At 34.1% G+C, this 26,100-nt stretch overlaps 1 long non-coding RNA gene across 1 annotated transcript in view; it reads right to left on the bottom strand.

Annotated features, from left to right (window-relative positions):
• Window positions 1-7,957: 7,957 nt before the first annotated feature.
• Window positions 7,958-26,100, bottom strand: part of LOC135137696 (uncharacterized) — a 234,463-nt gene continuing 216,320 nt past the window's right edge. The window contains exon 5 of the long non-coding RNA XR_010281910.1: window positions 7,958-8,166. This is a non-coding gene — a long non-coding RNA (uncharacterized LOC135137696). The remainder of the gene's footprint in view (window positions 8,167-26,100) is intronic.

A 26,100-nucleotide genomic window follows, 5' to 3' on the forward strand; every position in this document is an offset into this window, starting at 1 on the left:
CACTTTTGAAGTGTTTTCTTGAACTTTTAAGCCACTCAGATACCCTACGGGCTCGGAAAGTGCAACGAAACCATCAAATTTTAGCTAGAAACTGTATTTTTGTCGATTTTTATTGAATTTGAACTATATTTCAACCTTTTTGATGGTTCTGAGCCACCAAACACACTTAAAGCATGCAGAATCGACTCAGAATAGGAAAAGAAGACGTTTAGGTCAATTTTATGCATTCTGGCGTTCGTAGATACAAGAAAACTGTTAAAATTCTTCAGAAACGTCACTTTTGAAGTGTTTTCTTGTACTTTTAAGCCACTCAGATACCCAACGGGCTCGGAAAGTGCAACGAAACCATCAAATTTTAGCTAGAAACTGTATTTTTGTCGATTTTTATTGAATTTGAACTATATTTCAACGTTTTTTGATGGTTCTGAGCCACCAAACACACTGAAAGCATGCAGAATCGACTCAGAATAGGTAAAGGAGACGTTTAGGTCAATTTTATGCATTCTGGCGTTCGTAGATACAAGAAAACTGTTAAAATTCTTCAGAAACGTCACTTTTGAAGTGTTTTCTTGTACTTTTAAGCCACTCAGATACCCTACGGGCTCGAAAAGTGCAACGAAACCATCAAATTTTAGCTAGAAACTGTATTTTTGTCGATTATTATTGAATTTGAACTATATTTCAACGTTTTTTGATGGTTCTGAGCCACCAAACACACTTAAAGCATGCAGAATCGACTCAGAATAGGAAAAGGAGACGTTTAGGTCAATTTTATGCATTCTGGCGTTCGTAGATACAAGAAACCTGTTAAAATTCTTCAGAAACGTCACTTTTGAAGTGTTTTCTTGTGCTTTTAAGCCACTCAGATACCCTACGGGCTCGGAAAGTGCAACGAAACCATCAAATTTTAGCTAGAAACTGTATTTTTGTCGATTTTTATTGAATTTGAACTATATTTCAACTTTTTTTGATGGTTCTGAGCCACCAAACACACTTAAAGCATGCAGAATCGACTCAGAATAGGAAAAGGAGACGTTTAGGTCAATTTTATGCATTCTGGCGTTCGTAGATACAAGAAAACTGTTAAAATTCTTCAGAAACGTCACTTTTGAAGTGTTTTCTTGTACTTTTAAGCCATTCAGATACCCTACGGGCTCGGAAAGTGCAACGAAACCATCAAATTTTAGCTAGAAACTGTATTTTTGTCGATTTTTATTGAATTTGAACTATATTTCAACGTTTTTTGATGGTTCTGAGCCACCAAACACACTTAAAGCATGCAGAATCGACTCAGAATAGGAAAAGGAGACGTTTAGGTCAATTTTATGCATTCTGGCGTTCGTAGATACAAGAAAACTGTTAAAATTCTTCAGAAACGTCACTTTTGAAGTGTTTTCTTGTACTTTTAAGCCACTCAGATACCCTACGGGCTCGGAAAGTGCAACGAAACCATCAAATTTTAGCTGGAAACTGTATTTTGTCGATTTTTATTGAATTTGAACTATATTTCAACGTTTTTTGATGGTTCTGAGCCACCAAACACACTTAAAGCATGCAGAATCGACTCAGAATAGGAAAAGGAGACGTTTAGGTCAATTTTATGCATTCTGGCGTTCGTAGATACAAGAAAACTGTTAAAATTCTTCAGAAACGTCACTTTTGAAGTGTTTTCTTGTACTTTTAAGCCACTCAGATACCCTACGGGCTCGGAAAGTGCAACGAAACCATCAAATTTTAGCTAGAAACTGTATTTTTGTCGATTCTTATTGAATTTGAACTATATTTCAACGTTTTTTGATGGTTCTGAGCCACCAAACACACTTAAAGCATGCAGAATCGACTCAGAATAGGAAAAGGAGACGTTTAGGTCAATTTTATGCATTCTGGCGTTCGTAGACACAAGAAAACTGTTAAAATTCTTCAGAAACGTCACTTTTGAAGTGTTTTCTTGTACTTTTAAGCCACTCAGATACCCTACGGGCTCGGAAAGTGCAACGAAACCATCAAATTTTAGCTAGAAACTGTATTTTTGTCGATTCTTATTGAATTTGAACTATATTTCAACGTTTTTTGATGGTTCTGAGCCACCAAACACACTTAAAGCATGCAGAATCGACTCAGAATAGGAAAAGGAGACGTTTAGGTCAATTTTATGCATTCTGGCGTTCGTAGACACAAGAAAACTGTTAAAATTCTTCAGAAACGTCACTTTTGAAGTGTTTTCTTGTACTTTTAAGCCACTCAGATACCCTACGGGCTCGGAAAGTGCAACGTAACCATCAAATTTTAGCTAGAAACTGTATTTTTGTCGATTTTTATTGAATTTGAACTATATTTCAACGTTTTTTGATGGTTCTGAGCCACCAAACACACTTAAAGCATGCAGAATCGACTCAGAATAGGAAAAGGAGACGTTTAGGTCAATTTTATGCATTCTGGCGTTCGTAGATACAAGAAAACTGTTAAAATTCTTCAGAAACGTCACTTTTGAAGTGTTTTCTTGTACTTTTAAGCCACTCAGATACCCTACGGGCTCGGAAAGTGCAACGAAACCATCAAATTTTAGCTAGAAACTGTATTTTTGTCGATTCTTATTGAATTTGAACTATATTTCAACGTTTTTTGATGGTTCTGAGCCACCAAACACACTTAAAGCATGCAGAATCGACTCAGAATAGGAAAAGGAGACGTTTAGGTCAATTTTATGCATTCTGGCGTTCGTAGACACAAGAAAACTGTTAAAATTCTTCAGAAACGTCACTTTTGAAGTGTTTTCTTGTACTTTTAAGCCACTCAGATACCCTACGGGCTCGGAAAGTGCAACGTAACCATCAAATTTTAGCTAGAAACTGTATTTTTGTCGATTTTTATTGAATTTGAACTATATTTCAACGTTTTTTGATGGTTCTGAGCCACCAAACACACTTAAAGCATGCAGAATCGACTCAGAATAGGAAAAGGAGACGTTTAGGTCAATTTTATGCATTCTGGCGTTCGTAGATACAAGAAAACTGTTAAAATTCTTCAGAAACGTCACTTTTGAAGTGTTTTCTTGTACTTTTAAGCCACTCAGATACCCTACGGGCTCGGAAAGTGCAACGAAACCATCAAATTTTAGCTAGAAACTGTATTTTTGTCGATTTTTATTGAATTTGAACTATATTTCAACGTTTTTTGATGGTTCTGAGCCACCAAACACACTTAAAGCATGCAGAATCGACTCAGAATAGGAAAAGAAGACATTTAGGTCAATTTTATGCATTCTGGCGTTCGTAGATACAAGAAAACTGTTAAAATTCTTCAGAAACGTCACTTTTGAAGTGTTTTCTTGTACTTTTAAGCCACTCAGATACCCTACGGGCTCGAAAAGTGCAACGAAACCATCAAATTTTAGCTAGAAACTGTATTTTTGTCGATTTTTACTGAATTTGAACTATATTTCAACGTTTTTTGATGGTTCTGAGCCACCAAACACACTTAAAGCATGCAGAATCGACTCAGAATAGGAAAAGGAGACGTTTAGGTCAATTTTATGCATTCTGGCGTTCGTAGATACAAGAAAACTGTTAAAATTCTTCAGAAACGTCACTTTTGAAGTGTTTTCTTGTACTTCTAAGCCACTCAGATACCCAACGGGCTCGGAAAGTGCAACGAAACAATCAAATTTTAGCTAGAAACTGTATTTTTGTCGATTTTTATTGAATTTGAACTATATTTCAACGTTTTTTGATGGTTCTGAGCCTCCAAACACACTTAAAGCATGCAGAAGCGACTCAGAATAGGAAAAGGAGACGTTTAGGTCAATTTTATGCATTCTGGCGTTCGTAGATACAAGAAAACTGTTAAAATTCTTCAGAAACGTCACTTTTGAAGTGTTTTCTTGTACTTTTAAGCCACTCAGATACCCTACGGGCTCGGAAAGTGCAACGAAACCATCAAATTTTAGCTAGAAACTGTATTTTTGTCGATTTTTATTGAATTTGAACTATATTTCAACGTTTTTTGATGGTTCTGAACCACCAAACACACTTAAAGCATGCAGAATCGACTCAGAATTGGAAAAGGAGACGTTTAGGTCAATTTTATGCATTCTGGCGTTCGTAGATACAAGAAAACCGTTAAAATTCTTCAGAAACGTCACTTTTGAAGTGTTTTCTTGTACTTTTAAGCCACTCAGATACCCTACGGGCTCGGAAAGTGCAACGAAACCATCAAATTTTAGCTAGAAACTGTATTTTTGTCGATTTTTATTGAATTTGAACAATATTTCAACGTTTTTTGATGGTTCTGAGCCACCAAACACACTTAAAGCATGCAGAATCGACTCAGAGTAGGAAAAGGAGACGTTTAGGTCAATTTTATGCATTCTGGCTTTCGTAGATACAAGAAAACTGTTAAAATTCTTCAGAAACGTCACTTTTGAAGTGTTTTCTTGTACTTTTAAGCCACTCAGATACCCTATGGGCTCGGAAAGTGCAACGAAACCATCAAATTTTAGGTAGAAACTGTATTTTTGTCGATTTTTATTGAATTTGAACTATATTTCAACGGTTTTTGATGGTTCTGAGCAACCAAACACACTTAAAGCATGCAGAATCGACTCAGAATAGGAAAAGGAGACGTTTAGGTCAATTTTATGCATTCTGGCGTACGTAGATACAAGAAAACTGTTAAAATTCTTCAGAAACGTCACTTTTGAAGTGTTTTCTTGTACTTTTAAGCCACTCAGATACCCTATGGTCTCGGAAAGTGCAACGAAACCATCGAATTTTAGCTAGAAACTGTATTTTTGTCGATTTTTATTGAATTTGAACTATATTTCAACGTTTTTTGATGGTTCTGAGCCACCAAACACACTTAAAGCTTGCAGAATCGACTCAGAATAGGAAAAGGAGACGTTTAGGTCAATTTTATGCATTCTGGCGTTCGTAGATACAAGAAAACTGTTAAAATTCTTCAGAAACGTCACTTTTGAAGTGTTTTCTTGTACTTTTAAGCCACTCAAATACCCTACGGGCTCGGAAAGTGCAACGAAACCATCAAATTTTAGCTAGAAACTGTATTTTTGTCGATTTTTATTGAATTTGAACTATATTTCAACGTTTTTTGATGGTTCTGAGCCACCAAACACACTTAAAGCATGCAGAATCGACTCAGAACAGGAAAAGGAGACGTTTAGGTCAAATTTATGCATTCTGGCGTTCGTAGATACAAGAAAACTGTTAAAATTCTTCAGCAACGTCACTTTTGAAGTGTTTTCTTGTACTTTTAAGCCACTCAGATACTCTACGGGCTCGGAAAGTGCAACGAAACCATCAAATTTTAGTTAGAAACTGTATTTTTGTCGATTTTTATTGAATTTGAACTATATTTCAACGTTTTTTGATGGTTCTGAGCCACCAAACACACTTAAAGCAAGCAGAATCGACTCAGAAAAGGAAAAGGAGACGTTTAGGTCAATTTTATGCATTCTGGCGTTCGTAGATACAAGAAAACTGTTAAAATTCTTCAGAAACGTCACTTTTGAAGTGTTTTCTTGTACTTTTAAGCCACTCAGATACCCTACGGGCTCGGAAAGTGCAACGAAACCATCAAATTTTAGCTAGAGACTGTGTTTTTGTCGATTTTTATTGAATTTGAACTATATTTCAACGTTTTTTGATGGTTCTGAGCCACCAAACACACTTAAAGCATGCAGAATCGACTCAGAACAGGAAAAGGAGACGTTTAGGTCAATATTATGCATTCTGGCGTTCGTAGATACAAGAAAACTGTTAAAATTCTTCAGAAACGTCACTTTTGAAGTGTTTTCTTGTACTTTTAAGCCACTCAGATACCCAACGGGCTCGGAAAGTGCAACGAAACCATCAAATTTTAGTTAGAAACTGTATTTTTGTCGATTTTTATTGAATTTGAACTATATTTCAACGTTTTTTGATGGTTCTGAGCCACCAAACACACTTAAAGCATGCAGAATCGACTCAGAATAGGACAAGGAGACGTTTAGGTCAATTTTATGCATTCTGGCGTTCGTAGATACAAGAAAACTGTTAAAATTCCTCAGAAACGTCACTTTTGAAGTGTTTTCTTGTACTTTTAAGCCACTCAGATACCCAACGGGCTCGGAAAGTGCAACGAAACCATCAAATTTTAGCTAGAAACTGTATTTTTGTCGATTTTTATTGAATTTGAACTATATTTCAACGTTTTTTGATGGTTCTGAGCCACCAAACACACTTAAAGCATGCAGAATCGACTCAGAATAGGAAAAGGAGACGTTTAGGTCAATTTTATGCATTCTGGCGTTCGTAGATACAAGAAAACTGTTAAAATTCTTCAGAAACGTCACTTTTGAAGTGTTTTCTTGGACTTTTAAGCCACTCAGATACCCTACGGGCTCGGAAAGTGCAACGAAACCATCAAATTTTAGCTAGAAACTGTATTTTTGTCGATTTTAAAAATAAAGAAAAAATTTAGTCACAATGGAAACTGAATAAATCATTGCCGCATCATTTACATTTAACAAGTTGTTCCGTATTTGTTTCTTGAAACTGCAGCAGCAATTTAATTACTTTGAATCCGTGTGACAATTAAAGGATTTTTTTTTCGAATCTATTTGGAAGTCACCGCGTATGTATAACATACAGGGTGCTTCACTATAAGACTTTTCTGCAACCCAATATGTATGTAACGTGTTAAGCGAAATGTAGTAGGTTCCTAAAAAGTGTTATAGTATTACAGGCATCTACCTGTATATAATATCCAAAATTATGTTATATGTAAGTACATATAAATATATTTAGTCCAGTCATTTGAGCATAAAAAAGGGATCAACCTCAGAATGAGAGACAATAAGCTGAATTTTTGTATACGCCTTAATTTTGGCGTTCTAAAAGTTGTCTCAAAAGTCTAATAAAATCTCGTGTCTGCGTCGTAAGTTATTCAAGGTCAAAGGTCAAGAAAAACAGTTTTTTGCAATTATCTCAGTTTCTATTGCTCCAATGATGTTAACAATTATTATCATAATTGTAGAGCACAAAATTTGGGACAAATTTTATTTGAAATATTTTTTCATGCGCTCAATCGTTTTGGAGATAGAGCACAGTGAGCGCGCAGCGCTCGTCCATACGTAGGTACTGTAATGCAATCAACCGTGAATATCTGTCAATTCTACCTTGAATTTTGAATAATTTGTATTATTAATCAATTAATACATTGTATTTAATAACATTTTACATATTTTCAATATATTCATAGAATAATACTTAACTATTTTGTGTAATTAAAAACTCATTTAATGAAATATTTATTGTATATCTCAATTTATTTGTATCTTTAAAATGTGCAAGTTTTTAAATACTTATTTTCTTATCATGATTATAACTGGAAGGTCTGGAAACAACAATTCAGGGCACCGAAGATGACGACGATGAAACAGAAATTCCCGAACGTCCAGAAGATGACGGTGAAGAAGAAGAAAATTGATACTTTTGTTCTTTAAATTATTAAAAATTTATAGATTTTCACTGCAAGATGAATCGTAAGAAATGTCCAGCTGCTGAATAAAGATAAAATTAAAATATATGAACTCGTTTTACTTCCTTAAAATTTACTTTGAAAAAATTAATATAACTTTAAGATATATAATAATCTAACCTAAGATATACCTACAATAAATATGTCATTTAAAGAGTTTTTAATTACACAAAGTAGGTAAGTATCATTAAATAAATGTATTGCAAATATGCAAAATGTTATTAAATGCAATGTATTAACTGATAAATAATACAAATTTTTCAAAATTCAAGGTAGTATTCACAGATATTTTCACGGTTGATTGCATTACAGTATGTATGGATGAACGCTGCGCGCCCACTGCCCGCTATCTCAAAAACGATTAAGTGTATCAAAAAATGTTTCAAATAAAATTTGTCCCAAATTTGTGCTCTACAATTATGATAATAGGTGTTAACATCATTAGAGCAATAGAAACCGAGATAATCGCAAAATAATGTTTTTCTTGACCTTTGACCTTGAATAACTTACGACGCAGACACGAGATTTTATGAGACTTTTGAGACAACTTTTAGAACGCTAAAATGAAGGTATATACGAAAATTCAGCTTATTATCTCTCATTTCGAGGTTGATCGCTAATTTGACTGGACTAATTGTATTTTTTTAACTTACAAAGAAGCCTGCTTGTTGTAGTAGGCAGAGATAATCTTCTAATTCCTCAAAATTTGTTTACCTGTGGTCTTGGCGGCATATCTTCTATTACTGTTTTCTTTTTGATTTGTCACATTTGATGACGTTTTCATATTGGAGATTTGTTCACTCGTTTCCTTTAGAATTTCTTTTGTTTCGCACATATTTTTTGTATTTGTTTCAAGTCTAGAGTAAAATTATGTTCATTAGCACCTAGTTCATAAAAAATTGCAGTAACATACCTTTGCAACATGTTATGGCAAAGCGCCTCACTTTCAAAAACAATCACCGTAAGTTCTTCAAAATCAGCGGGAGTATCTTCAGTGATTAATGGTGGTATTTCCAGCTTGTCTGAAAAAACTGTTGTTGTTATTTACGTACAGTTATCAAAAACAACAGAAGCATGTAAAAATTAAAATGATTACTTCATTAGAATTATATTAACTTACCTAGTGTAAATTTAATACACACTGAATGGCACAATTTTCACAAAACTGCATTAAAAATGAAGTGATTTACGGATTCACGAGAAAGGTTCGGTGGTTATTGTGAACCAAATGGCCAAATGGAATTCGACAGCTTCACTGTGAGTCTGAAGTGCAATAACCATAAATACGGAAAAAAGGGATCGTCCGACTCATAGACAAACCAAACCAACAAAGGACCGACTGCACCCCCCAAACATCTGGTGGATAGTAAATGCAGAAGTTGAGCGTTATTTTTTCACTAGATAAAATAAATTTAATAAAATCAAAATTAACCACTCTCTAGTTTTTTTGCTACCCATCATCGCTTTATAAACGTCGTTATAAAATCAAAATTCGACGAATGAACTCTTCAAAACCTTGTCCCGTTTCAGGGACAATGGGCAAAGAATTTTTATGGCTTTGTTTGTGTCGTTGGGTCTTCCCTATATTAACCCCAGATGTTTAAGGTGACCAGACGTTCCGATTTGATCGGAACTGTACCGATTTCAATACTCTAATAATTCCGATTTCAAATTTCGTCCAATAAATGTTCCGATTAAAACATTCGTTCCGTGAATGTTCCGATTTCTATAAATCTGATAAGAATAAAGATAAATCCTCGGATAAATCACTAATTTTCATGAATAGTAATTTTATTTTGTGAAAAATTGGGAACAAAACTTGTATCGATACGGTTGTCAGCACTGTTTTAAATGTCAGCAGATGTCAGTACTGTTAGTATATTACAACTAAAAATTTTCAAAGCAGTTATATATCAGATTACGATGGAAATGGAAACTAATGTTCCGGTTTCGGACTTTTGAAATCTGGTCACCTTACAGATGTTCTATTTATAATTTGCCAAGCAGGTACTTACAAAATAACATTTCAAGTGAACAAGTTTACAGAAATAATTCTTAGAAATTATTACAATGGAAAAACTTGTCTTTGGTGTATTTCTAATAAAGCCGTTGTATTTTTCGCTCTGAATATAATTATTAATTAAGCATTACGAACTCACTGACGAAGGTCACTTTTTAAAGAATACGACGACCCACATCTAATTGACCATACAATCTTTAACAATAAATTTCAAATAATACCATAGTGGTTTTTTTAAATTTTGATAAGGTGTTGTAAAACTATTTCTGTTTCTGTCTTCATTCCAGGTGCTGTATTTACTTGGGCAAAGATGCCGTACGTGGGATTTTAGGGGCGGAAACGTATACCTGCTTAAATACTGTAAATACAGTGGTGTCGAACGAAGACAACAACAGAAACATACCCGATGTATTGGGCAGGGCCTAAATTAATGTGCACTTCTACACATTTTGTGCAGTTCAAAAATGCATTTGTGCAGCTGGAAATTGCAATTTGTGCAGTAACTTTTTCACATTATTAACATTTTTACTTCCCGAGCGTAAGTTACTATTACTGACGCCGGTTCATCCCTTCACCGAAAAGAATCGAGGAATTTTTATGATTTTATTTGTCAAGTTGGAACCTCAAGAAACCCCAGATGTGCTATTTTACGTACCTGCTTAACAATAACACTTGTCTCAGTGATTTCGAAAAATTGCACAACAAAAATTTTATCAGTCGTACTTGCGGAGTCGTACTGCCTTCACAGCTCTTATCACTTTGGTTTTTTCTTGCATTGGTAATGCGCTGTTTCTAATTTTCTTTTGTGCTATGACAAGTATTATTTACATTATTATTGGCGTCATCACAAATTTTTTATTGATCCAATTAAGAACGTGTCACCCCATTTTCTTAAAAATATGAGAATACGCAAGTCTTTATTTAAAAATGACAAAATAAGAATTATAATAATAAAATTCAGAACATTTTTTTCGATTGTGGCTTAATTAATTATTTTAGTCTTCTGTTTTGGGAAGACAACACACAAACTTTTGTGATGTACCTTTAAATAGTGATATATGTATGTATTAATCGTGTCGGTATTATGCCTTTTTTAGATTTTTGTTTATATCTTTACAATATATTTATTTTGAATTTGCGTTTTGCTATTATTTATTTATTATTAATGTTGTAGGTATTCTCACAAAATCGACAAAATCATACTGCACTTTAATGGGGGGGAAGGGGGAGAGGTGTAAAAGTACTATTAAGAACACAAGGGGGATTATTGCGATTGTGCAGTTGGAAATTTTCCTTAATTTAGGCGCAGGTATTGGTTATTATTAGAGAGCGGATTTTATGAAATTTGCATATCCGTTATTTTTTGCATATAAGTCTTGATATTTAATATGTGAACGAATCATGCTAATTAAAAATGAATGCAGCTATAAAAAATTGCATATTTGCATATATTTGCCTTCTGCTGCATATTTCACATACCGGGTGCATATTTTGCATTTTTATCAATTTTTGTGCTACTTTGAAAAAAAAATGCCATTCGATCGGCATTTTTCTAGAAAAACGAAACTTCATGAATCATATTGCAAATATTGTCCTGAGCTTCAAATAACTGGGTTTGGGTTTTATGGTAGTTTGGAGGAACCACTGGGTGTTAAGCCATCCTTCCAGGTAAATTCGGGTCCTAATTACTTTTGGAAATACCGTTCATTTCAATATTTTTGTTCGTTACTTAAGTGTATTAATGGTACGTTTTATGGTGGTCGAAGGGACGTTATCCTATTATTTTTCATCGTGAGTTTGCATTTAAGTATTTAAAGCGATAGAGATGTGTGTCAATATGTAGATAACTCAAATTAATTTATGAATTAAACCTTTTCCTGAACTTATTCTTCAAGAAGGAATTGTGTTTTGTTGTGCCTGCTCTAATCCGATAAGTATTTTTACATCTGTGGACGCAGTACGCAGTTTTTTTATTTACAAATACATACTTTAGAATCACCAGAAAAATTTTTGTTAGAATATTTCGAAAAATATTTAAAAATAAATTTTTACCAAAATAGTAATTAAATAGTCGATTACTACTATTTTTTAATTCGTTCTGTTTACCTATATTTATTTTTGAGTATAAGAATATTATCTTAAAAATGTCATTTATTTGTCAGTGAGATCTAATTAAACACTTTGCAATGTGATTTATGTATTTTTTGTAATAAAAGTTAAGGTGTTTTTGCAATTTGTAAATAAATTTAGTTCGGTTATTACGCTTTTTTTAATTTTTTGAGCATGTGCAACTGCATATCTCTGCATATATTAAGAAAGTTATTGCATATTTGCATAAATTTGATGCATGTCATATGATCATATTTCCCAAAATTTTGCTGCATATTTTCCGCTCTCTAGTTATTATACATACACTCTATTACCGACATTAAAAAAAGTCTACACTATTTCGTCATATCTGCTGCTTTATTATCAGTTTTCAGTTAGTTACATATTGGATATGAAATTAAGTGAATTTTTTGAATAAATAATAATTTAAAGATCAGCCACAAAAATACTCAATTATAATTATACATTTTACATTACCAGTTTATTTTAGAGCCCAAGATTACATTGAAAAAATCTAAACTTTTGAAAATTTAATGTTAAACAGATATACCTATAACTGAGTGCGAAAGTCAATACACAAAACTCGATGATCAATTATTGTTTTGTATTCAAATTATTATTTATTTTCCTTACGATCAAAGTGAAGAAATTATTTAATTCATTTTTATTTAAGAACGATATCGCTGACCTTGAAATAGATTGGTTTTTAATTTCGATTTTTTTCTTTTTGTTGCTTTTGTTGCCGATCAACATATTTTGCATTAGAATTAATAAAATAATGAAATATATCATTTTATTTTTCGAGGTCATTTCAAAATTCTGTATATGTATAATTGTTCCTTTTTGGCAGTGACGCATAGGCAGAGGTTAAAAAATAATGTCTCATTACTAGTCTTAATTCGTATTACCTGTTAGATGGGACATTTTTTAATTCTGATCATAAACTATGTGCATTAAGTCTCTTGTTCTGTTTTATAAAGCGCAGGTCGTTATGCACTTATAAAAATAAAATTATAAATAAATATAATTACAGGAAATATAATATGAAAAAAAAAAATAAGAGCAACTCACTATTGGCGTCATCTCGCTTGTGCAAGATTTAAGACAGGGAAGAAATTTCTTTTTTTAAGACTCAGCATCTTTTGTTATGAATATACTATTTACTTGCAACACAAACGTAAATAATAAATATAAAATAGAGCTATATAATACTCGATATGTATGTTTTTAAATGTTTTTTGCTGTTGCCCTGTCAGAAACGTTAATTTTCGATTTAACATGCCATTTTGTAAAATCAACTGAAAAACACTTTGCATAATTAACTAATAACATTTCGAAGCATGTATATATATATATTAATCAGATATCTAGTAACTACAGTTAACATTACTTATTGGTTACATAACCGTAGTACTCCATTGTGATGTCACAAGGCTTACCTGCCAACTATATCGCAGCGACACAATAATGAGATATCTAGTAAATGCAGTTAACATTAGGTGTTAGTTACATAACAGGAGTACCACAGTGTGATGTTTAAATGCTTATATGCAAGCTATATCGCTGCGACATAATAATGAGATATTTAGTAAATGTAGTCAACATTACGTGTTTGTTACATAGCATGAGTACTCCATTGTGATGTTATATAGCTTACGTTCCAGGTATATCGTTAAGACATAATCATGCGATGTACTTATTGTTCTTTTGTGAGTACGTACCTGACACGTTAACATCACAACTGTGTTTACTGGGAATGTCTATTATGACCGGACTATATGTTAAATCTCGCTATTAAAACCATAGTTTAATCGAAAGGATGAATAAAATGTTCATAGCAACACTTTATTCACACGAATAAAGTAAAAAAAACTACAAATTTGCACTACCACTGAAATTTTCGTTGCTACGGATGTGTAAACATATTCAACTAAAATTTGCAACGCTTGATGGTCCACCTTCTGTAAAACAATCCTAATGAAAGGCCAGGAACATCCTTTGAATTTGACCGTGACGAAAGTATAGGCAACTTAGGCAATTTACCTTCTTTAAATGCTCATCATATTAGTAGGAGTACAATTAATATTTATGTAAATACTGTACCTAAAGATTTTAATTTTTTAATTTTGCGAAATTGGAAACAATCTTCTATGAAACACGTGAATAAACGAATAATATCCACTATAAAACATTATCACACGCGGCTTCGCCTCGTGTGCTAAACTGTTTTTTCGTTAGACAAAGTTCGTTTTTAGTCATTTATACCATAAATAGCTATTTTACTATTTCCAAACTCACCAGTTGATTGTTAAGAGCGTAGCAGAGAGTTAATCTACCATTTTCCGACACCCGGTATAACGGTGCTTTTCGACACAATTAATTGCCCACATATCTGTATGTATTGCTTACAAGTAAGTTAAAGATGACGATAGAATACCCCAACATGCAGATAAGAAAAGAGAGATAGTTAAACAATATGATTAATTGATTATATTCATTAACAAACATCGGAACTATGCGACTGAATCCTAGAGCGCCAAAGCATTAGTCAACGTAAATAAGCGAGGTCATTCCCATGATTTACCTGGCAGACTGGATACGTCTTATCACTTAAGTTTTTCATCAATACGTTTTTATAAAAAAAACACTCAGATTAATCTGCATAATGCCGCAATGAATGAGCTACTATCGTGAACTTGAACTTTGTTTTATAGTTCGGTTTTTGTATTAGTACACACACTTCTTAAATATGCGTAATTTGTAGTACCTGAAGAGACAAAATATCTGCATCGTATTTCCAGCAGCAGCTTTTCACAATAAATAACTAATTCATAATGTCATATCTATCTAGTTTACGTAGACCGTTGAAATAAAAAGAAAAGGTTAGCAGCAGTAGGTCAGAGTAGTGTAGGTCACTTTTCAAGTGATGCGTGGATAAATAACCGGTAGTTACGCTAGGCTCTTAGGGATGGGGGGGCGTGTCTAATTTGCAGACCACAGTTTATCTTGCAAACTGGGGGTTAAAAATGCTGCAATCAAGTCAAAACTCGACATTTGCTTATTGCTCAATACGAAAATTGTTGATACAAAATTTCAAACCGTTCGGAGAAACCCTTACAAACCACCCCCAAAACAACCTTGCAGACTGAGGCTTAAAAATACTCCAATCAAGTCAAAATTTGATATTTGCTAGTTTCTCGATACGAGCATTATCGATACAAAATTTCAGCCTATTCGAAGGAACCCTCAAAAATCACCCCCAAAAGAACCTTGCAGACTGGGGGTTAAAAATATTCCAATCAAGTCAAAACTCGACAGACGCTTATTTCTCAATACGAAGATTGTTCATACAAAAGTTCAAGCCATTCGGAGAAACCTTTAAAAATCACCCCCAAAACAACCTTGCAGACTGGAGGTCAAAAATGCTCCAATCAAGTCAAAACTCGATATTTCTTAATTTTTTAATACGAAGATTCTTGATACAAAATTTCAACTCGTTCGGAGAAATCGTTAAAAACTACCCCCACAAAAAGCTTGCAGACTGGGGCTTAAAAATACTCTAATCAAGTTAAAATTTGACATTCGCTAGTTTTTCAATACGAGGATTATCGATACAAAATTTCAGCCTATTCGAAGAAACCCTCAAAAATCACCCCCAAAACAACCTTGCAGAGTGGGGGTTTAAAATGGTTCAATCAAGTCAAAACTTGATATTTCATAATTTTTCAATACGAAGATTCTTGATACAAAATTTCAACCCGTTCGGAGAAATCGTTAAAGACTACCCCCACAACAAGCTTGCAGACTGGGGCTTAAAAATACTCTAATCAAGTCAAAATTTGACATTTGCTAGTTTCTCAATACGGGGATTATCGTAAGTAACAAAATATCGAGTTTTGACTTGATAAGAGTATTGCAACAAAATATTTTTTCAAAACCAACAGAATATGAAACCCATTTTCTGTTAATTTTCTCTACCAAAATAAAACTCCTAAATATACTTTTTCTGGAGTCTAATGGTAATTTTTATTTCCAAAATTGGTAGGTAGATAATTTAGTATTCAAGGGTACATTAGGACTTAGCTTTATAAATAAGGTATGTAGTGCCATTGGATTGGAAAGATTAAAATCATGTATATTTTCAAATTCTACTTTTTTTTTTCTTGAATTTTCACATCTATATCGTTATTTCAATACAACTAGAATGTTCCTAAATACATGCACTCAACTAGATTAGCCGTCTTTACTTTTACTAAGATTTTCCAATTTTAAGTCACTTTCACCGCTAGTACGTAAAAAAAGAGAGAAAAACTACTAAATTTTTTTTTAAACCAAGCAACCTTTCTTGTTTCCCATTTTATACAATTTATGTCATATGTCAATTAACGCTTAAACAATGTCATACAAAATAGAATTGCAAAAAGCCATATATCAGTTAATTACCGAAGTACCTAAAACTGAAATTGTGAATATATTTTGGACCAAATATGTTATAGGTACTCGCAACTAAGTATGCACACAACAATTAAAGACTGCGAGGTAGCAATACCACCTGGTATTAATTTGCCAAAAAGTGATAGGCCACGAATTTTCAGTGAAATAAGTTTAGAAAGATTAAGAAGAAATAGTAAAGACAAGAATCTGGAACATCAACAAGAAGATTGATTAGCTCAATTGTTTAGAGTTCCCATATAACAGTTTCTAAAGAAATAGACAAAAACAACTTAAAATACAGCAAAAAAGCTAAATGTTAAACATACAGCATCGCAGTTAGAGAGAATTTTCAGATGTTCCCGGCTATTGAGAATTCATCATTTTCTGGATAATCGTGTGGTTATGCTATGCGATGAAAAATAGTTTACGTTTGCCTATTCCGAGATGGAAGGTAACGATGGATTTTATACAAACAATATAGAAGAAATTTCAAATAAAATTTAAGTCGAAAGCAAAATTTGAAGATAAAATTTTGGTTTGATGGGCTATATCTCCGGCTGGCGCTTCAGCACCATTCATTGGTCGTATTAGTGGTGACGCGGTCAATACATAACAATATATGACAACACGATAATAACAACGATGTAATATTTTGGCCAGATTTTGCAAGCTGCCATTATAATAGAATGTCCAGGGATTGGTTAGAAAGAAATAATATAAATTTTGTACCTAAGAAAAGATAATCCCCCCCATAATGCCCCCAGTGCGAACAATCGAAAACAACATTTGGGCAATACTAGGTAGAAAGGTTTACAACAACGGCTGGGAAGCCAATTTAGAAGAACAATTAATAAGCACAATCTACCAGAAAGTTAGAAAAATGGACGTGGACACTATCCAAAGGCTGTAAGATCTATGAAGACAATTTTGCGTCGTATTGAATATACTACTCGCCGAAAAAATCGCAACACCAAGAAGTGGCGGTTTTTTATTAATGAAACTTTGTGGAAATATGTATCTATGTTTGATAATGTACTGATAAAAGTTACAACAGATTTTACCGAAAACCGAAGCTTATAAAATTTTTTCTTTCTTATTGTTCTCTGCCACTGATAATTTCTTTGCATTACTGTTCACCATGGGAATTTGTGTTTTATTGTGCTATCTGACAATATTAGTACTGTCACAATGTCTCGTGTGCGTAGACGTCGAAATTTTCAACAACTAAGTCTGTTAGAGCGAGGTCGCATTTTGGGACTTCGCGAAGCAGGGTTGTCATTTCGAGAAATCGCTGCTCGCGTGGATCGAAATGTTTCAACTGTATTGCGATGCTGGCGAGCATGGCACGAGGAAGGTAGAGGTCACCGAGCTAGAGGTTCTGGGCGCAGGAGGAGCACGAATCCACGTGAAGATCGGTACCTACGAACATTGGCAGTAAGAAACCGACATGTGTCTACACGCAGGATAGCAGATGACTGGTATGCGGCGGTTGGTCGGCCGATTGCGATGAGAACAATTTACACCCGCATTCAGTCTTTTGGACTACGTTCCTATCGTCCCCATTTGGTACTACCGCTAACTCCAGAACATCGCCGTCAACGCTTGGAATGGTGCCGCGAACGTTTAGGCTGGGATCTTGAGTGGAATTCAGTAGTCTTTTCAGATGAATCCCGCTTTTGTTTAGGCATGCACGACGGTCGGCAAAGGGTTAGAAGATTTCGTGGAGAACGAAGGAATATTGCTTTTTCTGTGGAACGGCATGTGGCTCGAACTGTGGGCATAATGATATGGGGAGCTGTTGCATATGGCAGCAGGTCACCTTTAGTCATGATTCAAGGCTCTATGACAGCTCAACGATATGTTGATGAAATCCTGGAACCGGTTGTTATACCGTTTGTTCAAACCATCGAAGATGCCCTATTTCAGCAGGACAATGCCCGGCCGCATATTGCACGGGTCTCTTTGAGGTGCTTAGAAGATGCCCAAGTGCAAATTCTTCCTTGGCCTCCTCGTTCGCCGGACCTGCCACCTATTGAACATGTGTGGGACATGATCGGCAGAAAGCTAGGTGAATTACCACAGTATCCACAGACTCTAGCTCAACTTAGACATGAAGTCCAGGTTGCCTGGGAATCCCTGTCTCAGGAGGATATCAATAATTTAGTTAGAAGTATGCCACGGCGAGTTGCAGAATGTGTAAATGCAAGGGGTGGGCCGACACATTATTAATTTTTTACTGTTGTTCGTCGAATTTTAAACTGCAAATGTTATGGTGCATTTCTTTTGTTAAGACAATAACACTCACAAACTTTAGTTAAAATAAAAACACTACTTCTTGGTGTTGCGATTTTTTCGGCGAGTAGTATATAATGGATCTTTATCTGTTTTCCTATTAATAATAATTAATTAAGAAATTAGCACTTTTCTGGGTTCTTTATGAAATTCAAATAAAATTAAGTTTGAGCTTCCTATTATTACTTTAAACTTTCTCTCAAAACGTTTTCTTTACGTTAGGTTTCTCAAAAATTAAAAATGTCTAATGTGCTTTAAAATAATGTCTTTAAGATTTTGTTTCCTCTGAATTTTAAATTTTCTCTTCTGGACACCACTTTGTATTTTTTGACTGATGATGAAAGTTTAATAATAGATACCCCAAAGAACTTAAAACCAGCATATAGTATGTACTGAATGAACCAAGTTAACAGCAAAAATGACGTGTAAAAACACACCCCAAATTGAGAGAATGAACGAAAAAATGCCGAACTTATGCATCCTTACATAGTAGCAACTGATTATTATCTAACAGCGATAAACATAAACTCAAATTATCGCAATTCACGTATCTATAACAAATACTCCTATATTCGTAATTTACATATTTTGTAAATTTAAATTTAAATATTAATAAATTAATTAATAATTAACAATAAAATAATAAAAAAATAAATTAAAAAAACTAAATTAAATTTAAATAATAAAATAATTTTTTGGAGTGATTCGTTTAGGGAGCTTTTAAGGCGATCGCTGGGTAGCCGGGCTGTTTTAATCCCTAGTCTGTTTCTTTTAAGGATTTCTACGAATGTACTGAAATTTTGTATCAACAATCTTCGTATTGAGAAATAAGCAAATATAGTTTTGATTGGAGCATTTTTCAACCCCCAGTCTGCAAGGTTGTTTTGGGGGTGGTTTTTGAGGGTTGCTCCAAATGGGCTGAAATTTTGCACCAAAAATCGTCGTATTGAAAAACTAGCGATTGTGAAATTTTGACTTGATTAAAATAGTTTTAACCCCCAGTCTGCAAGGTTGTTTTAGGGGTAGTTTTTAACCGTTTCTCCGAACGGGTTGAATTTTTGTATTAACAATCTTCGTATTGAGAAATAAGCAAATATCGAGTTTTGACTTGATTGGAGCATTTTTAACCCCCAGTCTGCAAGGTTGTTTTGGGGGTGATTGTTGAGGGTTTCTCCGGAATAGGCTGAAATTTTGCATCAGTAATCCTCGTATTGAAAAAATAGCGAATGTCAAATTTTAACTTGATTAGAGTATTTTTAAGTCTCAGTCTGCAAAGTTGTTTTAGGGGTGGTTTTTAACTGTTTCTCCGAACGGATTGAAATCTTGTATTAACAATCTTCGTATTAGTAAATAAGCAAATGTCGAGTTTTGACTTGATTGGAGTATTTTTAACACCCAGTCTGCAAATCTGTTTTAAGGGTGGTTTTTAAAAGTTTTTCCGAACGGCTTGAAATTTTGTATCAAGAATCTTCGCATTGAGAAATAAGCAAATATCGAGTTTTGACTTGGTTGGAGCATTTTTAACCCCCAGTCTGCAAGGTTGTTTTGGGGGTGATTGTTGAGGGTTTCTCCGAATGGGCTGAAATTTTACATCAATAATCCTCGTATTGAAAAAGTAGCGAATATCAAATTTTAACTTGATTAGAGTATTTTTAGACCCCAGTCTGCAAGGTTGTTGTGGGGGTAGTTTTTAACGATTTCTTCGAACGGGTTGATATTTTGTATCAACAATCTTCGCATTGAGAAATAAGCAAATGTCGAGTTTTGACTTGATTGGAGGATTTTTAACCCCCAGTCTGCAAGATAAACTGCAAATTAGAAACGCCTGGGATGGGGTGAAATTAGAGAATAATAGCTGACGAATGTGTATTTTGTAAGTCTGGGATTGCCAAATTTTTTTATTCATCTAATCAATGCATAACATTAATAGGTTTTAGTATCCGTAAATGCCGGTCATATCCGGGTCAGTGATGAGTCCTACCATAATATTAATAAGATGTATTGTCAAATAGGAAATACATTTCCAAATTCGACAATATCCCAATGACTGAGGTTATGAAAGTAAGCAAAGCATTTAGCGACAATTACAATAGAGAGGAATGAGGAACATCAATATTGATGATATAATAGTAAAAGACTTAACTACATTAGGAATAACTGAACATTGAATATCGTAATTCGTTTTGCTTTAACGTACGTTACAAGCATACAAAAATACCTAATCGGTTAATTCTCGATGTTTTTATAATAAGCACCACGCCTGAATGTTGAAACTTCTAGCCGACACAATTAAACGATTGTACTTTTTGCGGCAAAGATTCCTGATAAATTTTTGTAACACCGACACTAATACATATTCGATCAATGAGAGTGAATCTGTTTTTAGTGCTATATTTCATTTAATACATTGACAACCTCATTCATGGACAAGGGAAGATAAATACTAATACAATATTCGCATTGATGTCCGTAATACCCGCTTAACATTATTATTATTTTTATTATTGTTACGAAATAAACTCATACGCCGCCTCGGTACGACGCCTTGGGTTTTCTCGAGAGCTTTCTAGTAAGTATGTACGTATGAAAGCCACCTTTTAAGCAAATAAATAAAATTATAATCATTTCAATGCCTTGTGATAACCCAAACATGTCGCCCTAAATTCACACATGGATGAAACGTTACACTTGGTTGCCAAGATTTAACGATTTTCTTAATTTCTTTTATTCAAATTATTCAAATGCGATTTCGTCCCGTTGTTTTTTTTTTTTCGCCAAATTTGAATCCACATTTGGACACCACAGCGTTTTATATGTAGAAACGTGTTACAGCCCATAATAGAAGTTTGAACTTTAGACCTATAATAGGTGCCGATCGGAAGTGAAGAACCCAAACCAATAAATGACGACGGTTTTTCAAATTGGTTACCTAAACGAGCGTCCTCAATTGTTTCATCAATCATGCGAACACATGTTTATTCACACATGCTGTTTCACATGGAAAGGCCGACATTAAAATCGCACCTATCATCGTGAGCAAAAAATTCTAGTCGTCAATGTCATTTTTGTGCACCGAATTAAATGGCACACGCTGATACTGACGACCAGAATTTTTTGCTCGCGACGGTATCTCGTTTTTAAAAGTACCTACACAGGTATTCAGTAATATCACTGATGAATACTGATGATATTTTGGTTAAGCTGACAACAAATTATACCATTTGTATCACTATCCTGTTAGTAATGATACGAAGGCTGACGGCAAGAATCGTCTATATAGTTGATGGTCCTTTTTCGCATTTCATATGGTACGTCGAAGACGATAGATTAAAAGACGTTTGATGGGCGACCAGCTCTAGCTTGTATCCTCGTCTTTTTCGCACACCAAGAGATAGGTAATATGATTCCACGTTTAGAGACTGATTTCTGTTAATAGGACCTGCACTCTGATATTCAAATAAAGAATAAACCTAGTGTTAGTTTGGTGTTTTCGGATTTGGTAGAAACACTGGATAGGAACTTTAAACACTGCTACGATGGGGAAGACCGGATCATAAATTTGAAAAGACAATGGTGTATGTAATACAAACATACGTTAATGAAACCATTCAACGTAGATTTCACGGAATTGTTTTTCTTCGTTAGTGCCATGCCAAGGCCATTTACGATATTGTTTTATCATGATTCCTAAAAAACGTTTTTTTCGAACCATGCAACTTACTAGTTCAATAGCGACAACACTCATTTTTTGTCCGATGAGACTCCACATGCTCGTCAACAAGTACGAGTTCAAGAGACCGTTTTCGATAAACGTGTATTGGTTGGATGCAACAGTTAGTTTGTGGAAATCAACAGTGTCCAGAAAATATCGTAGAGCTTCAAGAACAAGTGATATTTATCAACAAACATCTTGCGACGCTCTGACGCCTGATTGCTACTCAGGGACAACATTTTCAACACTTCTTGTAGCATTCTAAGTTACTCTTATTTTTGTTCCAATAAACAATGTAAAATCGTTGTGGCAAGGACCAAACATCCGTTAAAATCAAAAGTCGATCGTCATGAAGCATTACCAAAAAAACTTTAGCACTGACCATTAACGATGAATGAATCCATGAATGAGTGATAAGCAGCAAAAAGTCGGTTTTACTTTTAATTGAAACTGAAAGTGTTTACGTCGTTTTTATTCGAACGTTTTTCCAACTCTGTTTACGAGGTGGCTGAGCGTCTTCGTATCGAAGGTGGTTCACGGAGGTTTTGCCCCATTCGATTTTCAATTTGTTTTTTCTATATTTCGATACTACCAGGGTGGGGAATACCGTGTTTAAAATTATTGCATATACAGGGTTATTCAGCTAAGATGATCCATTTATGTTTTTAAAATACGCAACCCAAAATACCGATTCCACCTGAACCTGGATTACAAACAATGTTTCAAAATTGAATTGACTAATGACATTGTGAACGTCGTTTAAACGTAATTTTGACCCACGTCTGGTCAGGATCATTGCCGTAGAATACAAAACAGTTGTGTTATGCGTCTCTTCACGAGTTCTCATCTCATTTATGGGCATATATTAATCAAAAGAAAAATGTCTCGAGTATCCCAGGCCATGTGTTCAATAATGGTATTGAACTAACTGATCCACAAGAAATTGTCAATCATTTCGCGATTCATTTCAGTGACGTCTTTAGTAGTGATAATATCTGTGATAGTTTCCCAGTCTGTGATAGAGAAAGTGATATAGTGAGCGTCTTACACAATTTCGTAATAAATACCTGTGATATTTTGGATGCCGTCAAAAAAGTCAATTCTAATTTTACTATGGGTCCTGACAATGTGCCTGCTTTCCTTGTAAAAGACTGTATTTCTTGTTTATGTGAAGCCCTTTGCTACTTGTTTAATTTAATTATTGCTGAGGCTGCATATCCTAATAAGTGGAAGTCTACTAAAGTTATCCCGGTCTTCAAATCTGGCGTACGTAATAACATCGAGAATTATAGGCCCATTGCAATAGTTTCAAATTTTAGTAAGATCTTTGAAAGAATTGTAGCTAATAATTTATATAATCATGTATCTAATCAACTTAGCCCCAGTCAACATGGCTTTATAAAAGGAAAGTCAACTTCAACAAATCTGTGTGAATACATCCAATACATATCTGATTCTCTTGAAAGTAAAAAACAAGTTGATGTTATTTACACAGATTTATCTAAAGCTTTCGATGTGGTTAATCACTCGATTTTGCTTGATAAGTTGAGCAAATTTGGCCTGTGTAGTAATTTAATAAAGTTATTTCAATCCTTTTTGTGTAATCGCATTCAGTATGTTGAGTACCGTGGTTTTCGCTCTCAAACTTATGTAACTACGAGTGGTGTAACGCAAGGGTCAAACCTTGGACCTATTTTATTTATTATATACTTCAATGACGCACTTTTAGAATTTAAGTGTCCTATCTTTGTGTACGCTGATGACATGAAGGTGGCTAAAACTATTACCACGCTTGATGATTGTTACTCGCTTCAAAATGATCTTAATAATTTTATTATATGGTGTCACAATAATAAACAAAATATTAATGTAGCCAAATGTAAAGTAATAACCTTTTCTAGATCACCTGATACTACACAATTTAAGTATGAATTAAACGATACAGAAATAGATAGAATATTCCAAATTAAAGACCTTGGTGTTGTGGTTGATTCAAAATTGTCATTTATACCCCATTTTCAACATATTTGTGATCATGCTAATAGAATGTTAGGGTTTATTATAAGAAATACTGTCGGTTTTACCAATGTTGATTCTTTGCTTGTATTATATTATTCATTTATTCGTTCTAAACTGGAATATTCATCCGTCGTATGGGATCCATACTACAAAATTCATATATCTTCAATAGAGCGTATTCAAAGAAAATTTTGTAAACATTTATTTTATGTTAAATTTGGCAGATATCCCGTAAGAACTTGTTCGAGCGTAGTTGTTTTCAATGAATTTAATCTATACTCGTTGAAGGATAGAAGAACGGTGGCAAATATTATATTTTTACATCAGCTGATTCACGGGAAAATTTTTTCACAAAATCTGCTTGGTAATCTTAGTTTTCACATACCGCGCTTAAATTGTAGATATGTTGGAACATTTGCAATAGATTGGTGTAGAACTAATCAACATTTCTATTCGCCGTTATATAATATGTGCAGAAGTTACAATAATATTGCTCCTCTTGCTGACATCTTTTTACAGAATATCAAACATTTCACTTATCTGTGTAAAAATGCAGTTCTTACGCCACTGTAGTTGACATTCCTGCATGTTGAGTTATATAATTTTTTAGTGATTAGTGTTTAGTTATATAATTGTTTTGTATTGATTTCTTTCTTTTTTTGTTATATGTATTTGTGTATACTTATCCGGAGTTATGTACAAGTATCCACATAGATCTTTGTCTGTTGGATAATAAATTACGATTATTATTATTATTATTATTAAGTGAGTCAGTACGTTCTGCGTCAACCCTCATACAGGGGTTGCTAATTTATACAAAATATCTAACTTCTCATGTTTATAGTTATACATTTTATTGTGTCGAACACAGAATTTTTTTCCAATAGTATACTCCGGTGGTGCAGTATTAACCCTTAAAACCCCGTAACAGGGTTGTTTTCTAAAAAAGTTTTATTATTCGTTAAAATGGTGATAATATGCTTGCTTGCGTACCAGATTACCACCCTGGTGGTTATTCTGTACCTTCTGTGTGAGATGGGTGTGCGGATTATTCGCAGATTGTATTTGATTGGGCGACACTATGAATGTCGTTTAAACGCAATATTGAGCCAAGTCTGGTCAGGACCATTCCCGTGGAATAAAAAATAATTGTTATGTGTCCCTTTACGTTTTCTTATCAAAGTGGGTCGTTACGTTCAGCGTCAACCCCCTTACAGGGGTTGCTAATTTATACAAAATATTTATATAACTTTTTTAATCATGATTACAGTTATACATTTCATTGTGTCGAACACAGAATTTTTTCCCAAAAATATACTTCTCTCGGATAATATTAACACTTAAACCCGCGTAAAAGGGTTGTTTTTTAAAAAAGTTTTATTGTTCATTTATTATTACTTAATTATACATTAAGTTCGCTATAATAGTGATAATATGTTTGCTCGCGTACCACGTGACCATTGTGGAGGTCATTTTTTACCTGCTTTGTGCGATTGGCGTGCGAATTATTCGCAGATTGGGCGAGATTGGGCGACACTGTGAACGTCGTTTAAACGTAATATTGAGGCACCTACGGTCCGTATCGTTGCCGTAGGATGCAAAATGGTTGCGTAATGTGTTTCTTTATGACTTCTCATCGAAGTGGGTGGTTACGTTCTCCGTCGACCTCCTTATGGGGGTTGCTAATACGCAGGAAAATATTTATGCATTTTTTTTGAGTATGCTTATCGTCATAAATCCTATCGTGTCGAACACAGAATTTTTTCCCAAAAATATACTCCTGTCGGATAATATTAACACTTAAACCCGCGTAAAAGGGTTGTTTTTTAAAAAAGTTTTATTGTTCGCTATAATGGTGATAATATGTTTGCTTGCGTACCACGTGACCATTGTGGTGGTCATTTTTTACCTTCTTTGTGCGATTGGCGTGCGAATTATTCGCAGATTGGATTTGATTGGGCGCCCCCAATTTGGGATT

Source organism: Zophobas morio, unplaced genomic scaffold, assembly GCF_036711695.1.
Source record: "Zophobas morio isolate AGI-343-1 ecotype UQ-CSIRO unplaced genomic scaffold, CSIRO_AGI_Zmor_V1 ptg000029l, whole genome shotgun sequence".
Lineage (NCBI taxonomy): Eukaryota > Metazoa > Arthropoda > Insecta > Coleoptera > Tenebrionidae > Zophobas > Zophobas morio.